General features: G+C 42.4%; 1 pseudogene; it reads right to left on the reverse strand.

The window, feature by feature from the left end:
• Positions 1-10,997, reverse strand: part of LOC148523929 (uncharacterized) — a 52,107-nt pseudogene extending 41,110 nt beyond the window's left edge.
• Between the last annotated feature and the right edge of the window lie 651 nt (positions 10,998-11,648).

Genomic DNA, 11,648 nt, shown 5'->3' on the forward strand with positions numbered 1-11,648 from the left:
AAGTGCCTAAACCTAACCATCGGAGTAAGTGCCTATCCCTAACCATTGGAGTAAGTGCCTAACCCTAACCATCGGGGTAAGTGCCTAACCATTGGTGTAAGTGCCTATCCCTAACCATCGGGGTAAGTGCCTAACCCTAACCATTGGACTAAGTGCCTATCCCTAACCATCAGGGTAAGTGCCTAATCCTAACCGTCAGAGTAAGTGCCTAACCCTAACCATTGGGGTAAGTGCCTTACCCTAACCGTTAGAGTAAGTGTCTATCCCTAACCATCGGGGTAAGTGGCTAACTCCAACCTTTGGAGTAAGTGCCTAACCCTAACTGTATGGGTAAGTGCCTAACCCTAACTGTCAGAGTAAGTGCCTAACCCTAACCATTGGAGCAAGTGCCTATCCCTAACCATCAAGGTAAGTGCCTAACCCTAACCTTTGGCGTAAGTGCCTAATCCTAACCGTCGGGGTAAGTGCCTAACCCTAACCCTATAAAAAAATTGTTAATCAATTGCATGTCGACTATGAGCGTCGACCTAATGACATTGTCGACATTCAGTACATGACATTCAGTACATTCAGTAACCTTGTTACTAGTCAACCTTTAGCATGTCGACCTTCAGAGCCTGATGACCTTCAGGGCCTGATTCAGAGCCGGCGGACGCTCTGACCAGGGCCCTCCTACCTAAACTTGGAGCGGCCTCTTGGATGCTTGCATAGCTGTGGGTTATCACCCACAGCTTATGCGAGCGTCCATGATGATGGTTGCGATGATCAAGACCATCACGACCATCGGGCTTGTGACGAGACTCTGCAGTAGGGTCTCGTTGCCGCAAGCCCTGGAGTGCTTTCGGCTCTATCAGAGCCGAGAGCACTCCCACTGACATCACTAGTGATGTCAGTGGGGCTGGCCCCAGATGGTAGGCATTCCCATGGGAACGCCTCCGTCTGGCAGCCACGCCCCCTGCACGCTCACCAAAGGGGGCGTGCTGTCACTCACCATCGACAGCATGCCCCCTTTGGTGCGAGACCCCAAGCAATGGCTGCCCCGTCGCTCGCCGTGTCTCGCACATGCGCACGATGGAGCTGCCTCCATCATGCACATGCGCATTTGGGTACCATCGACCCGCTTGCGAGCATCCTGTGCTCGCAAGCGGGTCTGAATGAGACCCTCAGTCCCTGTCGACCTACTGCCTGGTGACATTCAGTACATGTTGACACATTGCCTGTCGACATTCAGGCCCTGTTGACCTATTGCATGTTGACCTTCAGTCCCAGTTGACCTACCAACTGTCGACCTTCAGTACTGTCGACCTATTGCCTGTCGGCCATCAGTACCTGCCGACCTATTGCCTGTTGACCTTCAGTACCAGTCAACCTATTGCATGTCAGCCTGCAGTAACTGTCAACCTTGTTACTAGTCAAACTTTATTGTGTCGACCTTCAGACTATGTCGACCCTAAGTCCCTGTCTATCTATTGCTTGTCTATCTTCCATTGTCTACCTAAAAATTGTTTATATAGACAAGGTAGACCTAATGATCCAGACCCATTTTTTAGTTTTAACCCATATTGGCCAAAGGCTGCAGCGAGCTGACTGGCTAAACTAAGCAACAGAGCAGTGGCACAAACACAAGGCAGTTTAAAAAAACCATAGCACATCTAGGAAACATAGTGGCGCTGCAGTGGCAGGCAGTATTGAAATTTAATATAAACTATATAATGCTATAAATGTTTTCAGGCATTTCATCTAGTTCTTGATTAATGAAGGCAACACAAAAAATGCAGGTTGTAGTATAGGGGAAAGCCAGGTAAATGTTTGATAGTTTTATTTATCGCTTGATTAAATGATTGATTACAGAATATATAAAAATAAACAGAGACATGGAAAACTATCAAAAACAAGCACCCAAAATCCAAATGAGATTATTTCCTCAGGATTTAAGACAGAGTCAAATAGATTAATTAATTTTAATTATATGATTTGATGATACTAGTTTGTATCTGTTGAGTAGCTGCAAGAAATTGGGCCTATAGTATATGCCTGATAATTAAAGAACATGAATTCCAAAGTAAAGCACAGAATATACAGTACGTACACTGCCTGTTAAACATACACAATCTTGGCGACACCCTTAATGAAAGTGGTGCACAATGGAATTGTCTTTTGGTCCTCCCACCCACCCTTATGATGCACAGGACATGCAGAGTTTCAAAATCCAAGCACTTCAGTGACAGAAACTGCCACTTTTGTGGTTGAAGTGCTTAGCTTGTTTGGGCCCCCACAAAACAAGCTACAGATGTGTCCACATACAGTACATCTATATTCTGTGTGCTACAAGTTGCATTACACATAACATGTGAGCACTGTGAGACTCGGTAGTGCAGTACAACCTTTCCTTTACTTTTTCCCTTCAAATTCATCTTATTTGCACAGCAATGCGAATAGGATGCAAAAGCAGCTTATGCTAATTCACATTATATGTGGCATGCCTATATTATGTGTGTGACTGAAGTTTTAGCTTCATGCTAAATGCTATGTTACAGTGTCAGCAGCTGTGTAACATTTCTCATGCAGATACAGCCACAGTTGCACACAGAATATAGCATTGTGACATGGCTGCTGGAACGCATAACAACATCAGGTGAAATGCAAACATCGGAAAGGGGTGGGCCTTGAGTCCATGAAAAGAAAGACATAGGAAGTGGCCGAGAAAATGGCCACTGGAACGCATAGTGATGTCACATGGAATGCATAACAGGAGGAGGCGGGGCTTAGGGCCTTATTCAGAGCCGGACGCAATTAGCACTCGCTCATCCAGAAAATAGGGGTGGCTATTCAAATCAACCGTTCGCTCTTTGCGGTTTGCTCACGCCTCTAGGTCTGAATGAGCGAACAAAACTTGCGGCCGTTTTTAAAAAAATACGCCCCCTGGCCACTTGCATCCTACGTCATGTCCGCTATTTATTAGATTAATCGAGTACATCGACCAGGGTATGAACTGCTCGCTATTCTTGGGGTTGGTTTTTGCTACTGTTTTAATTATGCACACCCATAAAACGCCCGTTTTGACCTTTAAGCACGCCTGCGTTCGGATCTCCACTCCCCGTTTTCAAGCACCTTCCCCCATTACCACCCACATACGCCTACTCCTGTCACTGAAATTATCAGGCATTCGCTATTTTGCGAGCACATGAATTTCGACCGCACTGACTGGTTCGCGCATGCGTATAACGATCCGTACGCATGCGCAGTTGAGCAAACATCGCTCGGAGCGAACGAGCGGCCACTTACGAGCGGCTCTGAATCAGGCCCTTAGTCCATAATTTGTGTAAGTATTCTCAGCAGTTTCATATGTGCTAATAAAACAGTCAATTAAGGAAGTATAAATAACCTCACTAATGGACATGGAGTCATTCTGTCTAAAGAAACCGCTGAGACATATCACAAGGTGGGGAAACGCATTACAGGCTCCTTTTTCTCCACACCTCTATGCAATTAAGACACTCTGCACATTGCCTCACTGTGAAAAATCACATGAACTTTTTGAGTATCAACACTTGACCTCTGCTAAGTTCCATATACTACAGAGGCTGGTGTAAGGGCAACAAAGATATTTCCATCTTCCATCTGGGCATCTATATCCCTTTTAAACAGAATGGGAGGATATGAGACCATCGCGACCATCGGGCTTGCAACGAGACCCTGTGGTAGGATCTCGTGGCTGCAAGCCCTGGAGTGATTTTGGCTCTATCAGAGCCAAAATCACTTTCACTGACATCACTAGTGATGTCAGTGGGGCCGGACCCAGACGGTAGGCGTTCCCATGGGAAGGCTTCCGTCTGGCAGCCACACCCCCCTGCACTCCCAGCCAAAGGGGGCGTGCTGTCACTCCCCATCGACAGCACACCCCCTTTGGTGCAAGACCCCGAGCAACGGCTACCCCGTCGCTTGCCGGGTCTCGCACATGCGCACGACGGAGCTCTCACCTTTGTGCGCATGCGCATTTGGGTACCATCGACCCACTTGCGAGGGTCCTGCGCTCGCGAGCGGGTCTGAATGAGACCCTATGTTTATTTGATTCAGCCTTAATGTAATGACAAGACCTAATAATAAATATATATTAATAAAGAATAAAAGACAGATGTTTTGAGGATGATAGAATTTTTCAAGCACTGCAGCCCTTAGAAGCAGGTTATGGCCAGCAATTCAGCATAAGGCATCCATAACTTTATTGCAATTAAAATAGAATATATAACAGCTTACCACTTACTTATACTAAAAATAAAGACATGGACATACCTCACTTTTATTGAAGGTATAACCCTGAATTTTATGTTAATTATTTTATTTAATTTATTGGGAGGCAAAGAAGGATGCTACAAACACTAAGCTCCAGCCATATGATCTTAGCCAATGTTATGGAGCGACTGATAGGCCCACCTTGTGTCCATTGTGACCAATATTAGGGAGTGACTGATATGCCCCCCCTGTGGCCATTGTAATCTGAGCTGTGAAGACTTCCAACCCCTATAATATTGCATAGTATGAGCGTGTCCGCAGAGATGGACGCCCGCTGGTTTGTAGCACATTCTCCCTGAACATGACAATAACAAGCGTTAGTAAGAACAAACGCAACAAATGTACAGTAAAGAGATAGGGAAGGGCGGGACAAACACCGTCCAGAAAAGTTGCTGGGCATACACCAGCCTTATAAAGTCCACCAAACCACTCTCATGAGCTCCCACATGGTCAGAGACCAACCAACCATGATAGCTCCAACAAACTACTCTACCTAGCAACTGCTGACCAAATTCCAACCAATTACAAAAAACTAAGGACTTTTATATAGACTTAAACTTATTCAGTTCTCATGTCATCTAAGGCATCCATAACTTTATTGCAATTAAAATACAATATATAACAGCTTACCACTAATTTATACTAAAAATAAAAACACGGACACGGACTGCTTTGGTTAAATGGTCACAACTCGCTTTTATTGAAGATATGACCCTGAATTTTAAGTTAATTATTTTATTTAATTTATTGGGAGGCAAATAAGGATGCTACAAACACTCAGCTCCAGCCATATGATCTCAGCCAATATTAGGGAGTGACTGATATGCACCCCTGTGGCCATTGTAACCAATATTAGGGAGTGACTGATATGCCCCCCTGTGGTCATTGTAAGCTGAGCTGTGAAAACTCACTACCCCTATAATATTGCATAGTATGAGCGTGTCTGCAGAGATGGATGCCCAAAGTCCTCCCACAGAGGTAGGCCATACTATGGCCCTTCAAAAGATATGTGCTCCACAACAATATGCTTACACTTTACGCGGCAGCTGGTTTGTAGCACCTTCTTGCCACCACCAGGTTCAAAGAACCACAGCCTGCCACCCAAACTAAAACACTAGACCGCATCCAAACAGGAAAAAACATCACCCAAATACACACCTAACCCCAACTCTGATAAATGCACCAGGGCAAAAAATTAAGCCTGTTCCAGCTGTAAACTTGTTTGTCATACTTCCAAACCACCTGACTGGGAGACAAAATGAGAAACAGCCTTGTTAATCTTCCTGCGAGCCTTATCCAAAGCCAAAAGGTCCCTAAAACCCCTTCATACATGGCGAGGGATACTTTCCGACCACACCAAGAGCACCTCCGGCCACCGTGACCGAAGGGTGCTCAAATCAGCCTGCATCTGCAAGATCAGATCTATACCCTTAGACTGTCCAACATCATTGCCTCCAAGGTGAATCACCAGCCATGCCGGGTGCCCACAGCACATCTGCTGAAACAAAAGATCCAAAAGAGCTGACCAATGCATGCCTCGGACCCCAACCCACTGATTCCGATGCCCCTTAATAACAGAGATGTCCTCTTTGCCATCGCATGTCTTTCAGCCCAATAAATAAACGAATGGCCCACAAGCCACACTTACTCAGAAGACACGGACATAGTTGTAAAAGAACATAGAGAGCTAAAGAGTCAGTAAAAGAACATTATATAAAAAGAATAGAGTGGTAACCAAGAAGGAGAATGTTATTAACAATGCCTAGGTGAAAGAGAAAATCCCAAAAACCTCCCGTGTATAATAAGCCAATTCAATTATGGCCCTTTTGTGGAGGAAAAATTTAAAAATCCCTTCAAAAACTGGCGGGTAAACTATGTTTCTGGGAAGGAAAAACAAAACTTATCACTTCTAACATACGACATATAGGCGGTTGACTTCCGTCTACCAAGTAGCTGCGCCAATAGGAAAAGAATGAGTACCGTAATGCACAACACCCAAACCGAGCTGACCCAAACAGCACTTAAACACAGCAGCAAACTGAAACTTAGTCAAAGGGGAAGAGTCAGCATGCAATAACCATTACGGGCCAACTGACGGGTGCAGACTCGTATATAAACCAGCAAAGCGCAAATGGCAAATCTCATTAATAGAATGAGTCTTGATGGTAACCCAACACCCACACCCTAACTGATCAGTTTTAGAATGGGGAATTTTGCACAGGATAGCCCCGTCCTGAAGTACCACATGCTTAAATATTTGTCTGGAATCAGCAGACCTCTTACTAGATGCCACAAGCTCACTAATCCGAAATGCGCCAAAAAAAGCCAGCGCAAACACAAATTGGAACAAAACAGATTCAAATTTGGAAGATGTAATCAACGAAACGACCTATATCAGATGCTGCAGCAGTACCAGATCAATATACCGGCGAGAGGCACCCACCATGGGACTTTCTTTAGCCCAACTCTTAAGGGCCTTAGACCGCACAAAAGACTTTGTGGGTCATGACCACCATGAAGGTGAGAGAAAAAAGCAATATCTGCAAGGGCGGAGCCATGGCCGCCTTAGATTGGCCCCTCTGATAATGGCCCCACACAAACTCAACTAAGTGGTGATCTAAAGACTTACCAACAGCAGGATACCTAACCCGATAAGCCTCCCAGTCGCGCCAAGCTGCCTCGTAAACCCGCAAAGTTGACGGAGCCAGGGATCTCCAGGCCAGACCAATTAGTCTTGCTCGACAATCTTCCAGACAGAAGACGGACAAGTCATCTCCATCGGATTAGCCGCAGGGGCCAACATCCAAAACCTATCAAATTGAAAGTGGGATAGAAAATCCGCTATCCCGTTCTCAATGCCCGGGATGTGCCACACCGTAAAGACAATATTTGCCTGCAAATATTTCAAAACTAAGAAGTGAAAAGAATTGGAAATAGAGTAAAGTGTGCTGGTGTGGAGTTGTTATATTGATGATATTGTGTTTATCTGGAAAGGAATGGAAACTAACCTTGAGAAATTCTGCGAAGACATCAACATAAATGACAGTAACATTGAACTTACCTTTAATAGAAGGATGAAAGTAATTAACTAGACCTTTCTCTCTATGTTAAAGACGAAATCCTTCAGACAAAGACCTATCAAAAACCCACAGATACAAGAACTATATTCCCAGGGACAGCAAACATCATCGCAACTGGCTTCAAGAGTTTCCAAAAAGCCAGTTTACTAGGATCAGACGGAATTGCAGTGAAAGCACTGTATGCATAGAACAAACTGAACAATTGAAAAAAGACTTTCTCAATAAAGGATACAAAGAAGCGGATTTAGATAAAGCAGCTAAGATCTCCCTCAACATGGATAGATCAACTCTACTTGCACCTAGATCCATAAATTCATTATCCACTAACAGCAACGATCAATGGTCCTTCATCGTGGGTTATGATGGCTCACACAAACAGTTTGAAACTATCATAAAGAAACATTGGCACATTCTCCAGAAAGATCCCATCCTCAAGGTAATGATTCCCATCCATCCTAAATTTGTTTACAGGAAAGTGGCCAATTTGAAAAATCAACTTGTTAGAAGTGCCCTAACCATGAAACCACTAAACCCCATTAGAACCAAGGGATTCCATAGGTGTGGTTTTTGCCCTGCTTACAAATGTCAAAATGGAGAAAACCAAATTTACTGAAGTGACTGTAAATGGCAGCAACTTCAAGATCAAGGACTTCATAACCTGTAACACCACAAACATGGTACATCTCATTGTATGTTCCTGTGACAAAGCATACATATGGAAAACTTCAAGATCCCTAAAGACCCGTCTAGGAGAACATATACAGAATATTAAAATAGGTGTTAAGTTTGTCTAGTCGCTGCTCAATGATTGCTTTCCAATCTCAATAGTGTGGTTCCAAAGCACAAAGTGATTTAATAATGAAAGCAGGTTAACAATACATATACAATAAGTACAGTCGCCACCTACGCATGCGCTCTGGACCCAGCAAACAGCCATTCGATCCTGAAAGCTGTGGTCACACAAAGGAGACCCCTTGCTAGTCCCAGAGCTCAATAATATATACAGTTCATGTTACATAGAAAACAAAGGAGGCAATTTGGCATGTTTCCATTGGTTCAGGCTTCAGGTCAGTCTGGTGTAATGGAGGACATTGGTCAATTCAAAGGGTGCCAACAAAGGGTGGGGGTCAGATCTCCAACTGCTGCAGACATAATTTCCCTCTGAAAATCCTAGTTCAAGCTGGTCTATTTATATTACACAAACAATAGCATTCTGATAATTAATTCCCTATCATCCATAACTTGATTACGCAAGGTGCGATCTCTGCCAATAGGAACGGATGTCTGCAAATAAATATTGAATTAGAATGAAATCAAACATGATATGTCCTCTGTATCCTGAACCTTAGGTATCTATAAGGTATATCTTACATTATTTTTAATAACTATAAATAACTCTATTAAACCTGGCTATAAAGACAGTGTGTAGGAACCATTTTATAAGTGAATGTGTATGTGTGCAAATGTATAAAAATGCATTCGCATGTGATGTGCAAATACACGCTAGCATGCCGTAGCGTGCTAGTCACATGTTTTCATACCAAGACGATAGTATCGATAGATAATTGCAAACAACGTCATCCAATTATTTAACTTTAGTAGTCCACCCTTTGATAGTTCACAAAACGCTATCATATGTTCTTCTTATCATATTTAGTTAGAAATAATATATATATATATATATATATATATATGTATATATAATTTTTTTTATATATATATATATATATATATATATATATGATATAACACAAATCAGACATTGATCAATCAATAATGTGCCTCAGGAAAGGGTAAGACAACCCTTATACGCAATCAGCGGATACTCTGGGGATCATTGGTAGGACATGGGAACTCATCTAACCTATAAAGGATGCTTGGGGAAATTAGGACTACATTTTCTATGATGTCTGGTGTATCATTTACTATACATATTCACATTTGTATTACTTGATTGTGCTTACAATTTCAAGATTATAATGCAGTTCTTCATCAATCTTGATATCTATGCTTCTCACCACCATTACAGTTTCATTTTCAATATTCACCTCGGTAGAAAATTTTCCACACTTCAACACAGTAGGTACAAATCTGAAACATAAGCCAATTACTAAAATGACACCAAGTATAAGAATAAAGCGCTTACCTACACTAGCAACCATTTCCTGCACCCACTCCCCTAGACCAGAGAACCATGTTGTTACTTTTTACTTTATCACGTACAGTGAAGAATTATGATTCTTCCAAAATCCAGATTTTATTTGTAAGATTTCATCCATTTCCAGTCAATTACTTCTTTGGGGTCATCAGTATTATTGGTAATGTATGTGCAACATTTGACACCAAATTGGATTGCCAAAGTCACACAATATCCACCAGTAATAGATGTGAGATAATTTAACACCAGTCTATGTTGCACTAACTCCTTTTTATAAGCCTGTAGCTCCTTACCCGTATACCTGAAAGTGTCATCATACAGTACATCTCGGTAATGTTGTCTATCAATTTAGCAAGGTCTTGAATATATCTAAAATTTAAAGTTCCCCAAGCGATCCTGGTGGGATCTAATGCAACCATAATTTGGAAGCCAGTGGTTTCACTAATTAACTGTGTAGCTATATGTTCTTCAGCAGAAATCATATTTCTTTTGCCATGATGTTCATACTGTGTGTGTATGTATGGAGTTGCTGTAGTTCTACAGATATCAATCATTTCATCATGTGTAAGGGTCATAACTTCTGGGGCCAATTTACCTATAAAACATAAACCCTTGGAACTCAGAGATAACCAGGAATAAGGTTTTCTTCCACAAACATAATACACATCATCTGGGAGGACATAAGGTACATTATGATCATGGATAATATTACATAATGTTTTGACAAAACTACCCATACCAATTGTCTACATCTGTTCAAGACACGTTTCAGCATGGATAATATTTTGACAATAACCCAGAGTAAACTTTCCCAATGGATACTATCCTATGTTTGTTAGAATGTCCTCGTCTATGATGTCCATCACTATTCCTGGTTATTGGTGATCTTGATAGTCTCCTATCAGAATTGGTGTGGTGAGCCATTGTCTGATCCAATAGGTCAGCTTCCCAATTCTCCAGTCTCTCTATATGTGAGATATTTAGACACAACAAAGACCAGTCTAAGAGGTATTGGCGTAGCTTTAGACTAGTGGACCTAGTGATATTATACCTCCCGTCTATGGACCTTCCTCCCCATAATTCCAGGACTTCTGAGATGTTTAATGGGAATGGTACTAATCCTACATTATGTTGTCCCTGAGGCACGTGAGAGCACACCCAACACTCCATTTGGTTTAGTGCCTTACCCACTATGGAATGATAATCCTTTAGGGGATGCCTGCCCAAATCCAGATTACTATTGGACTGTTATTGTTGGATGCACTTCTCTTTAACTAGGGACCCACAGTACTCACAGATACAATATTTTTCAGAAATAGCCCCTCACATTGTCTCAGAGTTCCATAGCTAGCAGATCTTTTCATGACCCCTGAACTGAGTTTGACAACTTGCTGCACTGATTGTTCTATCAACCTTTCCACCAAATCCACTTCATCAATATCACTACCGGACCCTCTCTCCGTCATCTGTCTTCCGTCACAAAAATAGAATGTCCTGAAAACAAATGAAAATGAGAAAAAATACTGGAACAAGAAAAATATAAAACTCGCCACTCCATTGCTGGGATAATAGTCTGTACACATCTTTGGCTCAGGTGTTTTAGCTGCAGGTTTGAAATTGATAGGTCTGTGTTGTCAGTCTTGACTTTGTCTTGTACCTTCTTCGGGTGGTTAACTTTCCTGCAGTGGGTAAAATTGACCCAAGTGTCTCTTTCTGCTACCTTCAGAGATGTGGTACTGGTCATCAACACTTGGTAAGGGCCTTCCCAACGGTCTGTTAAACAACCTGAGCATAAGAAATTGCAGATCATAACATATTCCCCAGGTTCAACATCATGACAGTTTGTTTCTGGCATACCAGGTGACAGCATTTTGAGTTTCTGTTGCTGTTGTTTTAGCTGTCTGCTCATTTTTATGAGATATTGCAGTCACTTCATTATTGCACTTCAAATCATCCTGTGGACCTATGATCAAATGAGGTTGTATTTCAAAAAGTATCTCAAAGGGGGACAGATCAAGAGGAGGTCTGGGAGTGGTTCTGATGACTACTGGACTAGTGGCAAAGCTTCAGGCCACACCAATCCAGTGTCAGCCATTATCTTATGGTCAGTGAGGGGT

Source organism: Taudactylus pleione, unplaced genomic scaffold (genome assembly GCF_031769625.1).
Source record: "Taudactylus pleione unplaced genomic scaffold, aTauple2 ptg000125l, whole genome shotgun sequence".
NCBI classification, from domain to species: domain Eukaryota; kingdom Metazoa; phylum Chordata; class Amphibia; order Anura; family Myobatrachidae; genus Taudactylus; species Taudactylus pleione.